This window comes from Gossypium raimondii, chromosome 13, assembly GCF_025698545.1.
Source record: "Gossypium raimondii isolate GPD5lz chromosome 13, ASM2569854v1, whole genome shotgun sequence".
NCBI lineage: Eukaryota > Viridiplantae > Streptophyta > Magnoliopsida > Malvales > Malvaceae > Gossypium > Gossypium raimondii.
Genome location: NC_068577.1, coordinates 35,111,359 through 35,136,745, shown reverse-complemented (window position 1 = coordinate 35,136,745; position 25,387 = coordinate 35,111,359). Strand labels below are relative to the sequence as shown.

Here is a 25,387-nt window from a genome sequence, read left to right as displayed (position 1 = left end):
GGTTCAAGGACTAAATTGAATAAAAGTAATATTTTAAGGGTAAATTTGTAAAATGTCAAAAGTGACCAAATTGCATGAAATGAATTGTTTTATTATTTAAATTAATAAATTGAATGAAATATTAATTTATATCAAGATTGGATGGAAATTCGAGGAAAATAGAAAATTACCAAAATGTCCCTGAATTTTGGTATTTCTGCAATTTAGCCTGGTAAGTTCGTGTAACTTGAATTATATTCTTAGATGATTGAAATATATATCGGATTGAGAAATTGGTTTGGATTGTGAACATGAGAAATTGTGAGTTGAATGAAATGGAAATGAAGCTTTGAATTACATGAGTAAATATCGGGTCTCGTAGGCCCTATTTGTTATGAATATAATATTTCGAGGATATGTTGTAAAGAATTATAAAAGCACGTTAATAATTTAAAAGTTTTAATTGGGATGAAATTTTGCAACTCGGTTTAATACGTATGCAAATGTATGTCTTCTAGTAATGCCTTGTACTCTATTCTGGCGTCGAATACGGGTAAGGGGTGTTACAATGTGACATCGCCAGATTCGGTCATAATGTTTAGACCGGGTTTGGGGTGTTACAGTCTCAATGAGTCGCATGCTATATAAGCACTCAATAAATAATGACAACTCATATCATGTCATTACAGAGTATATGAATATCAAGCATGGAATCAGTTAATTAGACATGCCAATTTTGCGTTCATGCAAATTTAGTAAGGCTCATCACTTGGTCAATTGTAAATAACGTACCTTGTTCAGCACCATTCAATATGCTTATTTGGCCACTCAGCCACATCTGACCAGCAAGCAATATTTACCAATTCAACTTATATTTTAGTGTATTGCAAACAATTATTTAAAATTAGGACCCACACCTTAATTTGCAACTCGCAACACTATGCCATAAAAATCTACACTTTCGCACCTTAAACCTTAAATGACTGTTGATCCAAAAACAACATTAAAACATTAATTTTACACTCAAGACTAGCCTTGAAACACTCTGAAGGTTTTGACCGAAACAATATTTGAATAACAAATTTTCATATTCTCAAAAAAGATCAATCTTACACTGAAACAACGCCTAGCGAGAGTGCAATTAGATTTTGATTTTACTGCTGGTCTGGGATGTTATGATTAGCACCTATGATCAATTTTATAAAAAATAGTAATTAAACATTACTAAAAATCCTTAGAAATATCCAGCCAAAAGAACATCTTTCAGCGAAAATAATACGGCACTAGCTTTCGCTAAATTATGCACTTACGCTACCTGTTAGCTACTTTCGTATCGTCGAACAAATGGAAAGGATTTCACCTAAAAAAATACACGATTAAAACCAGATTTGATGAGACGAGTGACAATATTTTACTAGATGGAAAAAGGCAGAAAAAGTGATAAAACAATAGTCCCCAAAGTGGTGTTTAAGGGGTAGCACACCATCATGGACGACACAAAGAGGGGTTGCTTAGAGATGGCACAAAGAAGAGCTTAAGAGGATGATTAAGGATTGTTTTAAGTCTAAAAACTAAAGGAAAAGGGGCTGGAAGAAACAAGTTATATCAGTTTATTAAGGGTACAAATCATCAGCTAGAAGAGAGGTTTTAAGGAATGGCAAACACCCCCAATGACGACAATTTAAGGGCTATCTTGGGCAATCTTTAGGGAACATATAGGGCTAAAAAGGAGGCTATTTTTGAACAAAAAAATAGCATCAAAATTCCAGAAATAAATAAATAATATACGAATGCAAAAAGGAAGTGAAAATGAGAAAATAAACATCACCTACACAAGGAGGAGAGTGGGCAACAATGGGTATTTCTTTGTGGTGGCAATGAAGGCTATTTTCGTGTGATAAAAATAGAAAAAAAGAAGGCTAGAAAATTAATGGAAAACTAGTAGAAAGAACGTGAAGAAAATGAACAAAAAACCACCACCAATGGAGGAGAAGTGGACTACAAAGAGGGTGTAAAAGACTAGGGTTTGGAAGCTCAAGAGAGAAGAGAAAGGAAAAAATAAATTGGGAGAGAAGGAAGATGAGGAAGCAACAAAAAGAGAACAATGAAGCTGTATAGAAAATTAAAAAAATGACATTTAACCTTAAGGGTACTAAGTTGGACAGTAATACAATAGGAGTAAGGAGAAAAATTTGCATAAAAATTCAATAATATGGAATAAAAGGGATTCGAACTCGAGTCTTAAATACTACTGCACTCTCTCTTTATCTTCTCTTAACCATTGGGATAAAAATTTGGGATGTTACATGAGGCAATAGGACTCTCAAGGGGGATCGAGTGTGATGGTGGAGCAAAGGTGAAGCTCATTTCAGGGCAACAATAGTTGACATTATTAAACAACTCATTAATAACTACAACCGCTATTGTGCCAACTCGAGTTTTACCTCTACTCCTTCGAAACATCCGCTCTCCCCTTGAGAGTCCTCTTGCATCTAACTTGATCCCAAGCTTCAGATAAGAAGGAAGGTTAAAGATATTGCCTTCAATGGAAATGAAGAAAAAAATTATGTTTATTATACTACAAAGCCCCTTTGTTTTTCCATATGATAATGACCTCAATCTTATGTATGGTGTTTATAAGCCACCATGTCTCAGTATCTCTAAAGCTTGAACTTGTGACTGCATAACCACTGTCAACTGGCTCTCAAGTTATACTCCAACCTGTGATATCATAATAGTTGTTGATTAGGACCTTTACATACACTTCAACTCGTGACCATATAAATCATCGTCACCTTCGAACCTGACTTCATAGGATGAGCTTCTAAGGTAATGGTCCCATCCCGACACGACATATGAAACATGTGTGTCTCCAAGCATTATCACATCCCCGACAACTCAAACCTACCTTTAAGCTTTCACAGTGTATACCTCAAATCCCAGAACAGTTAAAAACCTTAAACCTATAAAAGCCCTAAACTCGTAAAAACCTTAAAATCTAAAAAACATAAACCCTAAAGTACCAAAAACTATAAACTCCAAAAAACCCTAAAACCCCAAACCTTAAAAACCATAACCCTAAAAAAACCTAAAGAAAAAAATCAGCCAAGGAGAGAGAAAGGAAAGCTCGTCCAATTGGGTGTGCTTTCTTGCCAACTGTACTGGACGCGCTTTTACACACTCTCTTAAAAAACGACCTATTTCCTTAATTTTTAAAAAAAATATTTTAAAAATATTTTTTTCGGTAGTTTTGGCTAATTTAACCGTAATATAACGTCAAAATTTAACTATAATTTGGAAACTTGTTTGGAGAAAACATATCACAATAACATTATTCTTTATCAATAGTAAATTTAGATTTCTTTTATTGGTTGAATTTGTAGAGTCATTATATAGTAACTGAAAATCCATGTTCATTGTTTGCTCTAAATTGTTAAAAGCAAAAAGAATCTGGCTAGAATTGAAATCTACTATAAATAGACTTACACTAATTAATAACTCTTCCATAGGATATCAACTGCGTTTATATCCCATGCAATGTATACCCTTCTTTTGTCAATTTTTTGTTATATAATATATATTGCACCCACACACACACACACACACAGAGTTTTGAAGAACTCAAAGCCATAGCTAGTCACCACTGAAACAAAATGCAACATAAAGTACCATTCCTTCTCATGTTGTTAACCCTTTCTTTGAGGATCTCCATAGCTAATGCTGATGAATGCACTGGAAATGGTGGCTCTAAATTTGGATACCCCATTGTTGTAGACAAGTCTGGTGGTGGAAATTTTACTCGGTTCAATCTGCCATTGATTCTATTCCTCAAGAAAATCATCAATGGGTCAAAGTTCAAATTAATCCCGATGTCTACATGTAATTTCTTTTCTTTTTGTAACATTTACTAATATTTTTCATCAATTCAATAACACTAGCTTATTATAGGGAGAAGGTAACTATTCCAAAACAGAAGCCTTGTATTTTTCTTGAAGGACAAGATAAAAGTGTGCAACCATTACCTTTGACGCTCATAATAGAACAGATGAAAGTGCAACTTTCACCTCCATGGTGGACAATATAGTTGCAAAGGGTATCACTTTCAAGGTCAAGCTTCAATCTATGTTTATGCTTCTCTTTTTTTTTGTTAAATATTATTTCATGTTCTGTAAGTTTTTTGATATACCGAATTCAACGATTATGTATGTATATGTAACTAGTTGTGATTAATAACTGTTAGTTTCTACTGCAGAACTCCTATAACCATCCGTTGCTACTAAAACATGCGTTGAGTGAAAGAAAAGTTCTTGGCGTATTATAAGCAGTTGCAGCAAAAATTTTAGGAGACAAATCTGCATTTTTCAAGTGTGGTTTTTTGGGGTTGCAAGATACGTTGTGGGATGCATCAGGCCGCCATTACTTCGCCAAGTGCCATATTGAAGCTGCAGCTGACTTTATCTTTGGTAGTGGCCAGTCTATCTATCATGTAACTAATGAAAAAGAAGAAAAAAATCATCTAACTTATGCCAATATATGTGTGGACATCGGCAATGAAAACATGTTTTGTTATGGGTTTTTTTCCAGGCTTGTAAGATAAATGTTACTGCTGGTGCACTTTCTTCACAATATCCATATGGTTATATAACAGCTCAGGGCCAAGGATCATCAGATGATACAAGTGGGTTTGTGTTTAAAGGAGGAACTCTGTTTGGAAATGTGCGTCCTTATCTAGGATGAGCCTATGGACCTTACTCTAGAGTGATATTTCAATAAACAACAATGAATGCAGATGTGGTCCCTCAAGGCTGGGATGCTTGGAAATTCCCTGGAAAGGAGTATGTTCTTAATTGATTTCATTTTTAAAACCCAAAATTTTGTGTCTTGAATTTGATATTGATTGATTAATGTGTCCTTGGTCTGAAAGAGAATTTTATGTATGCTGAGGTGAACTGCAAGGGACCAGGATTTATCACTTCCAACCGTGTTACATAGGAAAAGAAGCTTACTCCATCTCAACTTCAAAAATTTTCACTATCCTATTTCATAGACCAAGATGGATGGATTTCCAAATTGCCAATGCAATTACCAGGATTTGATTCCACCTAGAGAAGTTTCCAATTGTAAATTTTTCCATTTTTTTCCTCCTAGTGCAATTCATTTAGTGATCGCAAGTAAGATCACATTTTTGAAAGTGTAAGTGGATAACTTATCCAAATAAATAAAATACATGGTTATAATAATATCTATGATTCCTAATAAAACATACATACTATATCTAAGTTGTAAAGACCCAAAAGCCAATGGTATTCGAAATTATGGTTTTGGGATCTCGTTTCAGTAAACTGAGCCTGTAAATATTAAATATGTATATTTATGGACTTAGTATAGATGAATTGGAATTCGGCTAAGAAATTTGACCAAAATTGTGGTTAATTATGGCCCAGGGACTAAATTGTAAAGCCTAATCACTATAGATTTTTAATTGGTATATGAATTGGGGACTTAAATTGCAATTAACCAAAGGTCCAAAATAGAAATTAGACCATATTCAAATAAGATTTAGTGGACGACACGATGATATTATATTAAATAGGTAAAATTAAGGTTAATCATATTTTAAGCATAATTAACTAAAATTAATTAAACATTAACCCATGTATAAAATGTGAATTTGGTGGAAAGAAAGAGAAAACAAAGCCATCTTTCTTCTTCACCTAAATCGATCACCATTGCTGAACTAAGAAACCTTCCAAGATTGAAACATTTGACCAAATATTGGTAAGTTCATTTAGGTCATTTTCTTGTAATTTTTGTAGATTTGAAATCATGGGAGCTTGATTTAGCTAGTCCATGTGCCAATTTGTAAAACTATTAAAGCTTTGAAAAAGTTTTCATAGTTGAGAATTGAATGATTTAGGTGTTAAATTGTTAGAAATTAAGCTTAGTATATGAAAAGGACTAAATTATAAAACTTAATTGTTAGTTTCGTACATTAGGAAAAAAATTGAATAAAATGAAAAACTGTCAAGAATGGTTGGTAGGGATAGAAAATAGAGGTTCCCTAATGGATTTTGGTGAAATCGGATTCTAATCTAAGGCCCTTAATTGAAAGTTATGTTTGTCTAAGTTTTAGGGACTAAATTGAATAAATTACAAAATATGTATGAATTTGAAATTGAATGTGATTTGATATGGAGTTTGATATTGTATTATTATTGAGTTATTATTCATAGCTAAAGACGACACAGGATCATCGAGAGGGAAAGGAAAGGAGGGTGCGACGGCAAGTGATGTGAGCTTTCAGTTTGTATTTTTATGATTCGAGATCAATTTAATTATTGCATATTCATGTTAAATTAAGTGATTTATTAATGAGGTGAGTATAAAATGGTTGTATGAATCAAATAGTGGTGATTGACATGGTATATCGAGATAGATGACTAAATTGAATAAATTAGAAAGTAACATAATTTAATTGATATGTGATATTTTGTATGAAATTGAGTTGAAATATATTATATGCTGTATTGAAATGGTGAATTGATGATGAATTAAGAATGATGGAATTTGAATTGAACCATGTAATGAAATTGGAAATTGGTTACCGTATTAATTGTACGGGTTTATACTCCAGTTTAGTCCATGATGCACTTACATGCTAGTATATTCGACCCTATTCATTCGATGATGCACTTACATGCCAGTATATATTGCTTCTGTAACCTCTCTAACTCAACCTAGACGTTATAGCTAGATTGAGAAAGCTACATTAGCCACCGAAATGGCTAAGCTAACTTACGTTACTTTTGAAGACTTTAAATAAACTCATTTTAGATAAAAACTGTATTTGCACTTTGAGTTAGTTCAAAAGAGTCCACTTATTAGATAATCTATACTTAAGACTTATTTTATTATTGATAGTGATGTTTAAGAAAAAAATATCGTTTGCTTGTTACTCTTCTTTGTAAAAACTCGATGTTAAACTAATGCAGCAAAAAACCATTTTTCAAGTCATTTTGGAAACTTAGTTGCCTTATCGATTTTTTTTTCAAAAACGATTCATTTACAATGCAGCGAAAATTAGGGAACAATGTCAAATTTTACTTTAGCCCGATATCATGCATTTTTTTGGTTATTATGCTTGAGTAATCCATGCATGCAAAAGTATCCAAAAGAAAATTTACCAAGACACAGACCAGAAATAATTAAAAATTACAAGCCAAAACCAAAAAAGAGTTAATAATACTTATTAAGAATAGTTTGAGATCCAAGGTGATTCTCCGAATGCCGAGTCTGGTCCTAATTTCGAGGTTTACCTAAAAATTTAAACACTATTGAGGGGTAAGCTTATGAAAGATCAGTGTGAGTGGAACAGTTATTTAAATATACATAAATATCGAATACAGTGAAACATATTAGCTTTAACAAAAGAATATAGAACCATCATTGGAATTTCATATCATTATATTGCCATTATGAAGTTGATGTCAAATGGTGTATGAACATGGGTCATCATTCATTCGAGTAACAATCATTAATTTCGATACCATTCAATACAACACAATACAATACGTAGCATAAACCAATAACATTAGAATATGTCGTGAGCATGATGCAATGCAAAAAGGTTCCTACCCATACCATCCGCTACACACCACGAGTTCCCTAAAACCCGTTATCCGAACTCCAAATCATTATGGGCTTAAGCTCTTTGTGGTTAAAATCACCTATAACAATATGCTAAAAATTGCCAATAATGATACAAACAAGCTACCAGTAAAAAAATGATAAATCACCGTTCCCTTCGGTACTCCAGGTGCAGTGCACAGACTACGTATAAATGCAGACTTAATATGCCGCTGGTATTCCACGAAACTCCTCCGTCATCCACAAAATATCCCATCCCAATGCGTATGCAATATTTCATACAAACTCATACATAGCCGTACTTCAATACTTTTCACATTTAATTGACATGTTTAACGTGTCTTTAATAATCAAATACTTTCAGTAAATGGAAATAGTGTTCCAACTTTCAAATTACCATTATGATGGTGTCTATCAATATCATTCAATTTCACATACTTTACAAATTTCATTGTGCATGTATGGCAACCTTTTCAATATACATCATAGCAAACATATTATGCAATTATATCATGCATAAACTCAATACATCAGCAGCTCATGCTATTCAAACAAACAATCTCATACCACATAACACAATCATGCATCACAATTCCAATCACATAGTCACACTGTCAAACTAGAAACATTGTTAACACATTAATCTTTTAGGGCTTGAAACGTACCTGGTTTGGCCACTTACAAAAATAATTATTTGGATATTAAGCCAACCAAACCAACAAGCTAATTCATCAAATATAACATGATCATTATCAATTTCAAACAAGCTTATGAGTTTAGGACCCACACCTTATTTTTTGCTTTCTCACAGCACACTAGTGAATCTTCCAATTTTCTTAATAAACCTTAAAACAAACCTCAGTCAAAAATTAGTATAAATTTCATCAATTCATCTCTTAACCAGACCTTAAACACTCACTTATGGGTTCCAACCAATCGTCAAAATTACTACTATTTTATGAATCCAAACTAGTTAGATTTCTTACACTATTTTGTTGTGAATCGTGTGTGCGAATGTCTTTAGGCTTTATGGTTGATTTGGGGTGTTTCGGTCAGCACCTAACACAATTACATACTAGAAAATTTGTAGTTAATATTGATTAAAATCCCTCATTTAATCCATCCATAACCTTTTCCCAACAACTTTGTCGAAACAACAAACTAGTTTATAATTAATCGCACTTACACTTCCCAAATTGTGATATCCGAATGGCTTTGATCAAAAAAGTCTTTCCCTAATTAACATGTGATTAAATGTTGATTAGGAGGGTTCAAGAACTCAAATTAATGTTGGAAAAAGATGGGTAAGAACCAAGAAACAAAACAACACCCTTTTTTGCAAATAGGCGCACGCACCACCACCCACGGTGGCCAAATTCAGGGCTAATTTAAAAAAGATTTAAAGATCCATTAAAAATCTAGAAAAATAAATTTAAAATATTTAAAATTCCCCCAAATTATAGATCAAGAATTTTAGGTTTTTAATTGGCAAAATTAATCAACAAATTGAAGAAAGAAGAGATCTTACACAAGTTAGTTAAGAGAAACGACAATGACACTTTCTTGGCAGTGTTCGGGATTGATCTTGGAGTTCAAGATTTCAGATTTGGGGCTGATTTTAATGAGAAAAATACCAGAAAGATTGTGGAGAAAATGTTAACAAATTTTGAGACAAAAAGAAAAAGAAAGAGATGGTAAAATTAGGTGTAGACGACGACAACAATGGAGGAAGAAAGAAAAAAATAAAGATCAAGGTGGAGAGGAGAGGGGAGGAAAGTCTAGGATGAGTAAAAATAGAAGAAAGACTGGTTATTTTGTGTAAAATTAACATTTATACCTAGGGTTACAAAGGTATGGATGGCACACACATTAAAAACAAGGGATTTTGTAAAAAAAATAGTTATTTTGCATGGGAAAGGATTCAAACTTGGAACCTCAATTTAATTTTCATGCTTTTGCATTTATCAATTAACCACTAGACTATTTCCTTACTTTTGAATAGTTTTGCAATATTTATTTTAAAAACAGGGCGTTTCACATACTAGAGTTTGAGGCAAAATTAGCAAAATAATAAAAATGGTGAGAGAGAAGGGTTTTGAACTTTAGTTTCAAGGAACATTTCACTAAAACATATCCAACAAACTAATACCTCATTTACTCCTGGAAATGCATATATAATCTAAAAAATTAGGGCATGACCACTCTCTCTCGATTCCCAAACCCGACTCTACAAAATGTACCTCCCTAACCCGGCCTAAACATTATGACTAGATTGAGAAGGCTACATTAGCCACCGAAATGGCTAAGCTAATGTACGTTACTTTTGAAGACTTTAAAGAAACTGATTTTAGAGAAAAAATGTATTTGCACTTTGAGTTAGTTCAAAAGAGTTCATTTATTAGATAATATATACTTAAGACTCATTTTGTTATTGATAGTGTTGTTTAAGAAAAAAATCATTTGCTTGTCACTCTTCTTTGTAAAAACTTGGTGTTAAACTAATGCAGTGGAAAATCCATTTTTCAATTCATTTTGGAAACTTAGTAGCCTTATCGATTTTTTTTCAAAAGTGGTTCATTTACAATGTGGAACGATGAAAATATGTAAGTATACACAATCGCAACAAGTAATAAAGTGACAAGTAAATGTCGAGTTATCGTACCTACAGGGACTCAAAAACTTTGGTGATGGGAAAAATATTTTGTTTTGAAGAAGTGATTTAAGAACTAAAAATTAACTAAGTAATAAAAATAAAAAGTAAAAATTCCAAAGCATGATTCCAAAAAGAGAATTTTTAATCAATATGACATAATTGTGCTAGATCGATTACATCCCTTAACTTAGAATTACTAAACCCATGTTCATGTTGTTACGAATATTTTAGGACAACTTGATAATTTGTTAACTACTGCAAATCCATACGTACTAAATTAACCAATCTCTTGAACATTTTTCAATGCCAATTCAAACAATTAATCAATCTTCATAAGTACATATAAGATTAAGTGAGGTAACAATATATTTGTAACACCCTAAACCCGGCCTAGGAGTTATGGCTGAATCTGGCGATGTTACATTGAGGTGTTTAGCGAAAATTGAACTCGTTGGTAAAAATTCGTTTCTAGGTTTAAAAACTCCTTTATTATTGTTTAACAAATCATCTAGTAAAAAATGTTTACCTTGTTATTTGCTATTGTTATAAAAGGTTGATCTAAAATCGCGGAAGCTTTTGAAAAATCTAATGTTTAAATTTCGTGTCTTTGAAAACAGTAATTATTTTGAAAATTCGTCTTTTGCTAAACTAGCAGTTTAATATAAGTAAGCAAAAGCCCAATTAAAAATTTAAACAAACATAAATGGCCTTATTACATAAACAAAACCCAACGCAAACTTTAAATTTAAATAAAAGCAAGTGTAGAACAGCTGCAGTTGTGTGGCCACCTCAAGTCCCTCACAAGACCGACCGCCTTACAACCGGGATTACATGCAGTTAAACAGATGGGTGAGTTTATGAAAACTCAGTGTGTAATCCCCTAATAAGCAAACAGTCAATTAAACAGTAGGTAAATGCAGTTTGGGCTGAGCAGATTCTGATATGATCCGATTCGGTGTGGGCCTAAGCTCTTTCCCGTAATAGTAAACGATTGGGCTTGAGCCCATCACAATGCCAGTAATCAGTAGGGCCTTTGCCCAATTCTAGTAATAGTATCAGTGGGGCCTTGGCCCATAACAGTAACAAATATCAGTCATACAGTGAACTGTATGTAATATCATTAATCGATGCAGTAACAGTACAAAATCATTAATCAGTGCAGATATGCAGTTAGAAATCCTACCTAATCCAGCCTCTACACACCACTCCGTCCTGCCAAACACACTATGTGGGGATAAAATCGACCAATCCAACTAGACACAACAAAATTAGCACTGGTTGCGGCACTAAATAGTATTGCAGCAAAGTTGCCAGTAAAATAAACGACATATAGCCATCAGTAGGTCCACAAATGCGTCTTGGCGACCATTGGCAACCTTATCAAGACAAAGACACTTCCTTCAAATATAACAACCCATCCCCATGCAATATATTGTGACATAATATCATACGTGTATGCAAAATGTCATGCTCAATCATAGTCATACATATCATAGAGCAAATCAGTCATACATAAGGCCATAACAGTCATTTCATCTCCTAGCGGTATAACAATCATTTTACCCTATAGGGGTATTTCGATTATTTTACCTTATGGGGGTATTTCGATCATTCTACCTTATGGGGTTATTTCGATCATTTTACACTATAGGGGTATTTCGGTCATTTTATCTTATGGGGGTATTTCAGTCATTTTATCTTATGGGGGTATTTCAGTCATTTTATCCTATGGGGGTATTTCTGTCATTCTACCTTGTGGGGTTATTTTGGTCATTTTACCCTATGGGGGTATTTCAGTCATTTTACCCTATGGAAGTATTTCAGTCATTTTACCCTATAAGGGTATTTCGGTCCTTTTACCCTATGAGGGTATTTCGGGCGTTCTACCCTATGGGGGTATTTCGGTTATTTTACCCTATGGGGTTATTTTGGCTATTTTACCCTATGAGGGTATTTGGTCATTCTACCCTATGGGGGGTATTTCGGCCATTTTACCCTACGGGGGTATTTCGGTCATTTTACCCTATGAGAGTATTTTGGTCATTTTACCCTATGGGGGTATTTTGGTCATTTATTGACCTCTCGAAAGGTCTGCAGTCGCCTCGAGCGACTCAGGTAATCTAAATGGTCATAATAGTGTAAATAGGTCCAAGGCCCATTACTCGGCCCAGGTGGGCCAACACGCTCGTGCAGCCCGTTCAGCCCAGATTTCGCCACGGCTATGAGATCTACATAGCCCAGTCCAATATTTGCCACAAATCTTAGATTTCATCCTTGTGGGGCCCACGAGCCCATTGAGCCCACACGGCCCATTTCGGCCCATTACGGCCTAAGCCCATGAAAATGCTCATGGAGGCCCTTACAGTCTATCACCCATGATTTGCAGGTTTGGCTTACCACACGAGCGATCGCACGCTCGTGTGGTCTCAAACGCCGTATTTCGGCTTTTCGGCTTTTGTCGTTCTATAGTTACAATGAGGTGGTTACACACCTGATGCGATTTGCGGATTCCCTTTGTTCCGAACACTCTTTTTCCAAAATCAATGATCATCGCACCCTTGGTTCCCAGGCAATGTGCCAATCAATCTCGACCACCACCAGTTAGGAATGGAAGCAATGTAGGTTGGAGAAAGCAGTTCAAACTCCATTTAGCAGTATTTCAATCCAACTCTCCAAATATCCCTCTTCAATCTCCTCAAATCTCTCCAAATATCCCTCTTCAATTCTCTCTATGACCAGTTCAAACTCCATTCAGCAGTATTTCAATCCAACTCTACCACCCACATGAATTAGGTAGCAAAATAAATACTCTCTTTTTGATGCACCACCACTCGAACCTTAGACCCTATGTACACTCCACACGCCCCTTACCACTAGACCAACAACTCTTTTAGATCATATTTTAACCACAATAATTTAAGAACCTACTATCTAGATCCAATGATTTTATTCACTTAAAATTAAAATTTTGCATAAGCCAAGGCTTGAACCCCTGACTTCTCAGACACTTCCAAACACTCCTAAATCCCTTAACCACTAAAGCAGACATTCATTTATATCACTTCCTTGCATAACTAAATATTTATGTGCAGTCTCCTAACTGTTCCCTTGTTCAAAACCTATTTCTTCTAGGCCCAAAATTCGGGGTGTTACAATATTTCTATATTGAAATAGTTTAATCATAATAACCGTTTAATACCATCACTAATTTAACCTTCAACTACCATAGAAGATTAAACATGCAACAATTAAATATTGTGCCAATTAATTATAATTTTAATATGTTTAATAATTAATTAATTCTTTACCTTACATTTTATAATGCAAGTATAACATAATCATGGTTTTATTTAATTGAACAACTTACCAAGGCCTATAACAACACAAACATGATTTTAATAATTCAAGTGGACAAAATGAAATCAGTCTAACATGAATTAATTTAATTCATTTTAATTAGAATAAGAACAACAACAACAAAAATTCATATTCATGATCACAACATAAACATGAAAATTAAAGAGAAGGGAACTAGGAAGCAAATCCAATATTTCTCTGAAGCTAGATTTGTGCTCTCCTCTTCTTCTTTGCTCGTTGTGTTGAGCTGAGGCCTCCATAAAAAATTGAATGATGCTATTCCAAGGTGGAAAAATGTTCTTTTTTAAGAGGAAAATTAGCAAGGGAAATGGGAAATTAAGGAATGGAATGGAAGAGAGAAAAGCAAGTGAAAGAGGGAGATGTGTGGGAAATGAAGGGTGTGTTCAATGAGGAAGGGAAGAAGGTTACTTATAGGTGGGAATGGCTGATAAAAATAGCAAATAAATAGCAGCAGCCACTCCTCTTCCCTTGGCCAGCCACATATGGTGCAAGTTTGAATGACTCAAACTTGTTATTTTAAGCTAGGGGCAAAAGTTTGAAGGCATGAAAAGCGGAGGGGTTTGAATAGGATTTTAAGGAAACTTCAAGGACTATTTTGAGGGTGTGAAAATAAGCTAAAATTAGCTGATTGGGTCAGCTTTATGGATGGTTTGGGCTGCCCCATTTGCTAAGTGGATTAGTCTTCTTTACTTAGCACAATTGTGCCTCTTTTCATTTTTAGGCTTATAATTAATTTTTAAACCAATTAATTTTGGATCAAAATTAATTATAAAATAGTTTTAATACATATTTTTGGACTGTCCATGGTTAGAAAATATTATTAGCCTTGCTCTTGATCACTTGATGCACAACATTGCCCCAACAGTTCAAGCCCCTCGAGGTGTCTGTCGAGCCAATTTTCACCCTTTGTACAAAACTATCGAAAATAAATCAAATTTGTGTAAATTTATTATAAAAATAATTAAAATTCAATATGTTAATAATTTAAGTGCAAATTAATTATTTTATAATTAAAATATGAATTTTGACAAAAATTACTACGAAACTGCATGAATTAGGGATGAAAATGTGCTGAAAAAGTCTATATATTATTGTGTTCCACACTCCCAAACTTAATTCATTTCTCGTCCTGAGTAATGTCCAAATTGTAAAAGAATTTCTCTAATTCACCTTTGAAACACTTCTTTAGAATTCCTCCTATAATTATGAGTTTAGTATAATTATGCTGAGGAACATGAATTTTGAGATTATGCAACTCAAGTATACATATTATTCAAATTAATCTCAATTGTCATTCTGATAGCAAGAAAAGACTAATATTTTCTCAATAAAGATATCTTAAATTTCTACCAATTAATTTTTATCCCCTCATTTAAGACTAAACCACAATCACTAAGTTTAATTTATGTCTTCATATGTTGAACATAACAATCTCTCTCCACTAATGTAGGCAGCACAGAAATTTGAATCAATAGCTCTTTTAAATAGGTTGTAACGTGGCTAGACTAGGGGTAGGTAAGAGAGATAAATTTAAGCTAAAAATCCTAGACTTAGCTTGTATCGAACCTTTGGAATAAATTCCTTCAATTTCACCAACTCATTTTGCATTTTGAGTACACATCCTCTTTGTACATCTATTTCTTTTAAGTAGATATGCTCTTTGTTTTCTTTTTTTATCTTTGTTTCGAGCATATTACTATATTTACTTATAAAATTTTTTGAGCAATTTTGGTACTTCTTCTCAACTCCCCCAAAATTATTTTTAGAAAATACTTTAGATCGACTGAGTCTAGTGTTTGGGACAATTTAGAAATAAATATGAAAGAAGTGATGGCTTAATATTACAATGGTTCAAAAAAAAAAAATTAGGCCATATAGTCTCGAAGTTGGGTTTCAAGGGATAAATGTTCATTAAGTTTGGCTTTGAAAGGCTCAAACAGTCCAAAAAAATGTTTGCCTAAGTCATTTTCAAATTTCCATGCTTCTTAGGATTTTGCTTCAAGAAATTACTAAGTCAATTCTAGAGACTTTGTAACACCCTAATACCCAGCTTAGGAGTTTAGACCGAATATCAGAGATCACATTGATCACCGAAGTGATTGTGGGAACTTTCAGTTTAACAAACTGAAAAAATATTACAGTATTTAAGTTCCATAAAAACTCTTAGATATAAAATCCTGGTATTACAAAAACCTCAGTCCAAATAATGCTTATATGTATTTAATACAAAAGTTTATACCACAGTTTTCAAAACAATACTTAAACTAATTATTTAAAATGCGTAACTTCGAGAACTCCAAGATCTTGAGTCCAAGATCGTAATTGAAATGTACCGAAAGGGAAACACTAAGGGTGAGTACGACGAGCTCAGTGTGAGTTCGAGACATGACTAACAACAAAATTATAGACTAAAATTCCAAATAGCAGCACAATAATGAAACGTACTTACAGTGATATATAGAACCAGAAGGTATACACGAAACCAACATCCCAAACGAACGTACTCAAGCAAAGCACTTATCATCACACTCAGTGTTACAAAATGTCATTACATGCAAGAACAATCACGAATGATAAGTCAAACAGACAAAATGCAAACAAACAAAATTACACCCAATCACTTAATCCGATGCTTATGAATGCAGTCAAGTAGTGAAAACCCACCCATCCAGCCAAAACACCTATCCATCCCCTAATCACACCCTAATAGAGCGTTTAAGCTCATCCAAGCAAAAACACCACATAGGACCTCAAAAGGCCCATCCAACCCTACACACTATGTATGTGGATTAAGCCACTTAGATAATTGTATGAAACAAAGCTGATGTATATTTAGTATAGTGCATTGTGGTAAATCACTGTACAGATATGTTGCAGCTAAACTGCCAAATAAATGCAAAAATGCTGATGTAGATACAGTACAGTGCATTGCCGTAAACCGCTGTACAGATATGTTACAAGTTAACTGCCAGGTCAGATTAGAATCAGTCCTCCTTTTCTTCATAGCTGAACCTCAAATCATGATGCAAATGCAACAATGCACATCAAGCACGAATAATCACACAAACACAGAAGGTCGTAAATAGTCAGACAAATACAAATTTCCATGTGATTACAAAAATACACTCTTTGGAATCAGACACACAGAATCAGAGTATAGAATCAGAATGCTCTTACACACGCAAACTTAATGTCAAATTTCTTCATAGCTATCAGACACGGTTTCATTTTGCAGAGCACATTACAAACAAAAACTATCAAATAGAAAGTTTAGCACCACGCTTATAGTTAATCTGACGACTCTAAGCCGTATCATAGTCCTTAATACTTATATAGAGGCCACAACAACCGTTGGACGGTATAAGAAATAGAATAGATAAGTTATGCTATAGAATAAAATTTACGAAATAGGGCCACACGGCCGTGTGCTCTGGCCGAGTGGAAGTGTCTAGGCCATGTGGGGGTCAACATGCCCATGTGGAGAGGCACACGCCTGTGTGAAAGGAGGCACACGATTGTGTGGCTAATGCACATGCCCGTGTGACCTAGGAACATAGCCATGTGATCTGGCCGTGTAACTCTCTGTCCGTTTGTGCTAAAATAGGGTAAAGGCAGACACGGTCATGAGAGGGTCTCACACGCTCGTGTGCCCACCAGGCACAGTCGTGTGTCCAAAGCATACGCCCGTGTAGGATCCCTAAATCCCCAAATTAGCCACACAGTTGTGTGACCAGGCCGTGTGGCATCAAAATACATAACCTTAATTCCCAAACACACACGCCCGTGTGAGGAAAGGACACGACCATGTGAAAGTCCACTAAAATCCCCAAATCAGCCACACGACCGTGTGGCTAGGCTGTTTGGCACCAAATTTTTCTTGGAAACCCTAATTCCTAATTCCACACGGTCGTGTGAACTAGCACACGCCCATGTGGCTAGCTGTGTGGTTACGAAACCACCCAAAAACAGCTTAAAATAAAGTTTTTCGGTCACTAAATTGACCCCCAATCAAGGCATTTCAGAAACGAACCATAATACACCAATTTCAATGAAATTTTAAGCCGATGCAAGCCTCAATTACCCAACTACCGATTCACACAAAAAGGGTTACCGAATTCCAAAGCAATCTGGTACCGAGTCACACAGTCGAAACACTCAGATTATGTCAATTTCATAGAATCAACTCAGTATTTCAAAAATGAAGAAGAAGAGTTTAGAACCCATACCGAATTCGCGATTTAAGCACCCACAAAGAACTCGAATACCACACCTCTCCAACCAATGCTTTTGCCGATGAAGGAGTGACCAAGTGACGAACAAGAAACGCAAATCAAGCAACGCATATAACACAGAATTGATGGTAGGAGAACAAAAATTACTTTAGAAGCCAAAGGCTAAGTTTGAATTTTAGGAAAAAAATAATGAACAGACAGAGAAAAGAGGGAAGAGTGATACGAGCCAAGGAGGTGACACTCAAGGGGTTGTTTTTCCTAGTGGTCCAATCACTCGAAGCAATGCACGACAATTAAAATCAAAGATGAATGCTTTTGTCCAAGACATTGTTGCTACAAATTTAATTCATCATGTTCGTGACATTGACAAATACGGGAATGCAGTTCACTAGACCAATCTTGGAATAGTGAAAGCCCATAAATTGGTGGATTAATCTTTTATGTATCTTATTATTATTTACTTAATTCTCATTGGTTGGGACACATCACTTATGAGTTAAGTAATTTTATTGGTTAGGTTATTATTTATTTATTTTCTTAGATAATTTTAAAGAGTTTTATTAGGATTCAATTACTCTTGTAATTTTCCTATAAATAGGCTTGCTTTCTACACATTGAGGGGGTGGAATAAAAAAGAGAGTATTTTGTTTTCTTCCAATTTTGTGTGAGGCAATTTTTTTTGAGAGTAGAGTGATTCTTCTCTTGCTATTTAGTTTGGAGTTTGTTACTTTCGAGGGTATTTCAGAGTTACAAATATTCAAATTTCTTTCCCGTTCATCGGTGTTTCTAGAGGTGCTTCTTCTAGGGGTTTCGTAGGGAGCTGTTCAATCATTGGCGTTTTTGGTTACAAGTTAACCAAGGGTTCCATAGGGCAAATCTATCCTTTTTTTTCTTTTATTATTATTATTTAACTAATTTTATTTATTCTCGTTTTATTTCTAATTTGTGTTTCTCTTGTGTCTAGATCCGAGATTCCGCATCAGTTGGTATCATGAGATTGTGTAAAGATTTTTTTTGGCTTCTCCATATAAAAATAAAAATAAATAAAATAAGTATTTTAAACCTAAAAACAAAACAAAAAACTAAAATTATTTCCTCAAATCACACGTATGAGGACTTGAACCCAGAACCCCAAGGAAAACTAACACACAACCAACCACCAGACCAGCAGGCCCATTCTGACACTAGAACATGAAAGCAAACTCAAATGCCCAATCTAGCCACTGACCCTACCTGCAAATCTCAAAACTTCTAACCCCAAATCTGAGGTGTTATAGACTTAAAATTTCATGCATGTCTAGCTCTCCTAAAGTCATAAAACTTGTATGGTATGATTTACAAACTTTATTAAAAATAACATTTATGTCATAGTTTAGCTAACATAGTAATTATTAAGAATAATAGAACTTTATTTATACTGAAGTTTAGCATAATTAACAAAAATTCAAATTATTGAACAAATTATAACTTAATCATAATTATGAGAAAAATGTATCCGAAAAAAGAAAAACAATTTCAATTTTGGGTCCCCCTACTTAAGATGAACAATGTCCCCATTGTTAAAAACAATAGAGATAATGAAAATATAGAAGTAAATAGATACTGTACACCAGGTAGGACCTAAGGAAAAGGAGGTGAGTCAAGTTTGACTGCTTAAATACCAAGCTTTTCCAAAGAAAATACAATCCTTGACATGTACATATCTATTGCCACACTTCTTATTTTGCAATTTGTTCAATTTTATTGATGATTTCCACCTTTTATTTTATTATGCGAGAAATAAATTCCTAAAATAGCTTAAAACTAAAAACTTAAAATATCCTAAAAAGTAAAATAAAGTAAAGACAAGATCCCCCTTTTTATTTATTGTTAGTCCCCTCTGAATATGATCGCCTCATTCCTTCCTCGACATTGGAGTCCATGGTTCGAGTATAAAGTCTAGAAATTCAAGCACAAAGACAAACGGGTTATGAAATATATATTTTTTAAATTCATCTCTGATTGGGTCATCCTGTATTTTTGAGTATCTCTAGTAAGCTTATTCCTGCAACTGCATGTGTTGTAACATAGCCATTATATCAAACAGTTCACTCCGTGAAATGGTGCTAGATGAAGGGACTTTCAGCATCGGACTGTTCACTCCGTAAAATATATATGTTAAGGGTGGTTTTAGTTTCGGGCAGGTGGTTGAGTGGCTGATGGTAAGGTTTAAAGTTGAAGGGGTGGCAGTTTTAAGGATAGTTTAGGTACGGTAGTTGGTGACTTTGGATGAAGGTGTTCGGGGTGGTGATTTAGGGAGTTAAGGGCTGTGACATTAAGGGGTTAAGTTAGATGCACTATTAGGCTACTTGGGAGTGGTGGTGGAGCAAGGTAAGCGCTATAGGTTTGTACAGAAAAGGGTTGAATATTTCCCTTGCTAGCAGTGTTTTAAACTCAATGACAACTCATTTTTGGATCCTAAGCTCCTGTACTGAAAGTAAACTAAAAAAAAAGAAATTAGTGCTTGGGTTAAAAGTTAACCCTTTATTTAACAAAACAAATACTTAAATTCGTCGGGCTACTTAGAAAAATATTTTTCAAAAAATTACTTAAATAGTCCCACTTAAGTCCCAATCTCCTAGACATAATTTTAATTAATGAAATGACCCATATAAAATTTTACCTAAGTCTACCTTTTTATTCAAATGTGAAAAAAAATTAAAAATATAAAATAACGATAGAGAAAGTGAAGGGAACTCCCTCCATTTTATTCAGGATCGTCATTGACCATGGTGGTGTCAAATGGTCATTTGTCATACCAACCATACCTATCTAGGAAGTAATCATATTCTTTCCTATCAAATCTATCCAACATCTTATTAAGGAAAGAAAACCCAAAATGATCTTTCTTGGTGGCCTTGTTTAACTTCCTTTAATTCCTACAAATCCTCCAACCCATGACTCGAATATATGAAATAATCCATCCAGTACCGTTCTTGTGCCTTTCCAAAACCACAAGTGCCTCTTCTTTTTTATCTTTGGTGAACTCAACTGAAATAATGACAGTAAAGTTGAAGACAGGCCCAAATAGTTATATTTCAAATGAGGAGACAAAATCTTCAAATCCAATTTAACTGGCTCTTCAATCAATGACTTTGGTTGCGTATACTACTGAGATGATAACTCTAATGATTTGAGTGGAACTTCTTGAGTGAATTCCTTCGAATTAGCTTCTAACAAAGCCAAACATCCATTGTCTTCATCATCACTTGGTGAATTCACCAAAAAAATATGTTCTAACGGATCGTCTAAAGAATTGAGCTGCAATTCTGTAGAAGCCAGTGATTCCATATTAGAAATAGCAGAGCAGTCTCCAACTACATCTAGGGATTTAGTAGCAACGAAGTCATTAAAAGTCACCTCCTCATCAAAGATTTCTTTCAATTGAGTATCATTTTGCTACTTCTGGAATTGTTGAGGATATAGGAATGGTGGAATCTCAGCTTTATCTGGACAACTCTTCTGTGGATTCTTTTTTACATCTGAAAAGGGTTTTAGATAACCAGAACTAACTGGTTTAGAGTTTACCTCATTAAGGATCACTGAATTCGACTTCTATAAAATTGAAGTTTCAACACTCAGTTGAACTTCCTCTTTGTCTTGAGCTACAACAGGCTCATCTTAAACCTCAACCACCTTAGGCTCCAATGTCTTTCCACTTGGCAAAGTGACTACTTTGTAATGTTCTTTGCCCAAAATTCTTGGATTTTCTATGTCGCTTGGCCAAATACCTTGGGGTCTGCTTCTAAGCTCATTGGCTAGCTGTCTTACTTGATTTCCTAAATTCTTTAATGTTGTTGCTTGGCTTTGGATTAGTTCAAATGGATACCTCGGTTGCCAAAGAAGGAAATGTGTCTGTTTCATGTACTCTTGCTACTCGTCTTTCTGGGGCTGCTCGGTTGATTGGCCACTAATAGTTATTGATGGTAATTCTTTCAATAATCTCGTAAACATTGTTATAAGACTTAAAAAGAAGGGCTCCATTTTTTGAAGCATATACAATCATTCTAGTATGATTGTTAAGGCCAATATAGAAAGTCTCTATTTAAATGCAGTAAGGAATACCATGATGAGGGTGCTTTCGTAATAACTCCTTGAACTGCTCTCATGCCTCATATAAAGATTCTTCGTCAAGTTGCTGAAATAAAGTGATTTCATTTCGGATCTTGGCGGTCAGAGATGGAGGAAAGTATTTCATTAAGAAACGTTCAACCAACTCTTGCTACGTAGTTATGGAATGGGAGGGTAGAGAGTTCAACCATGCTCATGTTCTATCTCTTAAAGAGTGTGGAAATAATCTCAGTCTCAAGGCATTCTAGGTCACCCTGACTAGTTTCAATGAGTCATTCACTTCTATGAATAGCTGAAGCTGAAGATGTGGATCTTCAATAGACACCCCACTTGTAACACCCCTTACCCGAGACCGTTGCCGGAGTCGAGCATGAGGCATTACTTGACTTAACTTAAAAGTTCGGGGCATAAAAACTTACTTTTAAAAATTATTTTACTGTTCATAATAAGGCTGTCCACCTGTGCAGTAGTCACTAAATCAATTATAAATTGAGCTATGAAACTCAAAATTTAGATCCGTAAATTTTCCCTGAAACTAAACTCGTATATATTTTTACCATAAATTTTTTAGAATTTTTGGTTCAGCAAATTCGTACAGTTTATTAGTTAAAGTTTCCCCTGTTTCACTGATGGCTGTCCTGACCTCTCGTCACTAAATTTCAATAACCTCATTGTACAGACTTCATATAGTGTTCTCACTCATTTCTATAGAATATAGACTCAATAAGGAATCTAGAAATATAAATTAAAACTCATCAATATTTTTGTAAAATTTTTAATGATTTTCCAAAGTCAGAACAGGGGATTCCGGAAACCACTTTGACCTTGTCTAACTAAAATGCAAATATCTCAGAATAAATAATTCCTTTGTCTACACCGTTATTTTTATATGAAAATAGACTCAATAAGATTTAATTATATATCTTATCCACCCTCTAATTCATTTTCTACTATCCTTGGTGATTTTTCAAAATCACGTCACTACTGCTGTCTCAAAACTGATTCACTACAAATTTTTACTTTTTCATGATTTCTTTGCATAATTTATCATCTAGACATTTATAACAACAAACACCTTCATACTTAGCCATTTTAATAACTATTCATCATCAAATATTTACATATCATCTTTTGGTCATATCTTAAGAATATACAATCGAAATGACCAAGTCCCTATACATGCCATAGCTCAAAACATTTATCGTCTTAAAATACCGAGTTGTGGTGGTTGATAGTGTGAACGCTCTCTGATGTCTTCAAGATTCTAACTATGCTTGATAATACTATATGAAAGAAAAAGAAATAAGCATAAAGCTTAGTAAGTTTACAAGTAAATAAATAACAACATTTATCATAAACAATTATATTCATAAATTTTTATTAAGCATTAAGATCTTTACTTTCTTCTATACTTACTCTCTTACTCGTTTACTTACTTGCTTTCTTAACTTACTTCTTCGTTGCTGAAATTTCTTTTCTCAACTGATAACTGAGATACTCTTAATCTTATTAACTCACCTGAACTTGTCTATTAGGCTTTTACCTGAACTTTCATGTAACATCGTCTATTTATTAGCCCGTTGAATCATTTGGAATACTAAGGATACTTGGTCTCCTGTTTGAATATAACATGCCAAAGCTATGTCCCAGACATAGTCTTACATGAGATGTTTCTTGTACTGCTAATGTCATATCCCAGATATGGTCTTACATGAGAGTTCTCATATAGGTGCCTATGCCATGTCCCAGACATGGTCTTACGGAGGACCTCTCATCTTGGTGCCAACGCCATGTCCCAGACATGGTCTTACATGGGATCTCTTTACCCAAATGTCATGACATTTGTATCCAATACATTCCTCATGTTTCAACGAGGCCTTTTAACACTGATTCTCTGTCATCTCATACTTGAGTTAACATTAGATATTTTCATGAAATAAATACATAATTGCTGAAAAATAACAGCATTAATAATAATTATCAAAATATTACATTTATTTACCGTAAACTTACCTCGGTACAAAATATGATCAAATCTAGCACTTTAGTCCTCAACCTTTTTCTTTCCCCGGTCTAACTCCAAATTTTGTTCTTCTTGATCTATAATAGAAAATTTAGCTTATTTAATACTCATATTCATCAAAACAGTCCTTAACTCGAACTTTGACAAAATTATGTTTTTGACCCTAAACTTTTGCATATTTACACTTTTGTCCCAAAGCTCAAAAATTAAACTTCATCCCTTATTCTTATGTTTTATGAAATTATGAACATTTTTTCCTTCTATGGAAACATCAAATTCCCACTCTAACACTTACTTATGAACATTAGGTATTTTTACCGATTTTGTCGTTTTACTCGTTTTCACTTAAAATCACTTAGCAAAAGTTGTTTAACATAATTTAAAGCTTCATATTCTACCATAAAACATCAAAATAAACACATTTCACTTATGGGTATTTTTCCAAATATGAACCCTAGGTTAAATTATTGCTAGAATAAGCTAAATCAAGTTACCGTGACTCTAAAAACGTAAAGAACATTAAAAACGGGGCTAGAAGAGACTTACAATCGAGCTTGGAAGCTTGAAAAACCCTAGCCATGGTTTCCCCTTGTGAAATTCGGCCATGGGGTTGAAGATGGACAAAAATTGGCTTTTAATTTTGTTTTTAATTCATTTTAATAACTAAATGACCAAAATGCCCTTAATGAAAAACTTTGGAAACATGCCTAACCAAGTCCATTTTTGTCTACCAACTTAACCAATGGTCTAATTACCATATAAGGACCTCCAATTTAAAATTTCATAACAATTGGACACCTCTAACATGTAGAACTCAACTTTTACACTTTTTACAATTTAGTCCTTTTGACTAAATTGAGTGCCCAAACGTCAAAAATTTCGAATGAAATTTTCACGAAATCATTTTGTGAAATCGTAGACCATAAAAATATAATAAAATAAAATTTTTTCCTCATTGGATTTGTGGTCCCGAAACCACTGTTCTGACTAGGCCCAAAATTAGGATGTTACACCACTAAATTGACACATATTTTGCAACATTTGGAACATTACTTGCTTTAGTTCAAATTGTGGTGCCTCAATTTTGGGTCTCACAATACTCGGATTGAACTCGTTGAATAGAGGAATTACATATTGTCGAATGACGCAGGTTTTATCATCGACAAAAAAGATCAGATTGTGAGTATTATAAGTGAGTGCTCCTCCTAGATTTTGGTTTTGATTTTCGAAATTCATCTCTTCGGTCCTAACTTGATTCGCTTGTCTTCTCCTTTTTCTGAAATTCCTTTCAATTTTAGGGTCTATAGAGAGTAAGTCAATAATTTGATCAATACTCATAAACACCTGAAACAAACACAACAAAAT

General features: G+C 34.2%; 1 non-coding gene and 1 pseudogene across 1 annotated transcript; both read left to right on the top strand.

The window, feature by feature from the left end:
• The first annotated feature begins 3,632 nt into the window (after positions 1–3,632).
• On the top strand, positions 3,633–5,085 carry LOC105781551 (putative pectinesterase 52; annotated as a pseudogene).
• Positions 5,086–21,989: 16,904 nt separating this feature from the next.
• LOC128036489 (small nucleolar RNA R71) lies at positions 21,990–22,096 on the top strand. The gene has a single exon (XR_008193284.1). It is a non-coding gene; the product is annotated as a small nucleolar RNA R71 (small nucleolar RNA).
• Positions 22,097–25,387: the final 3,291 nt, after the last annotated feature.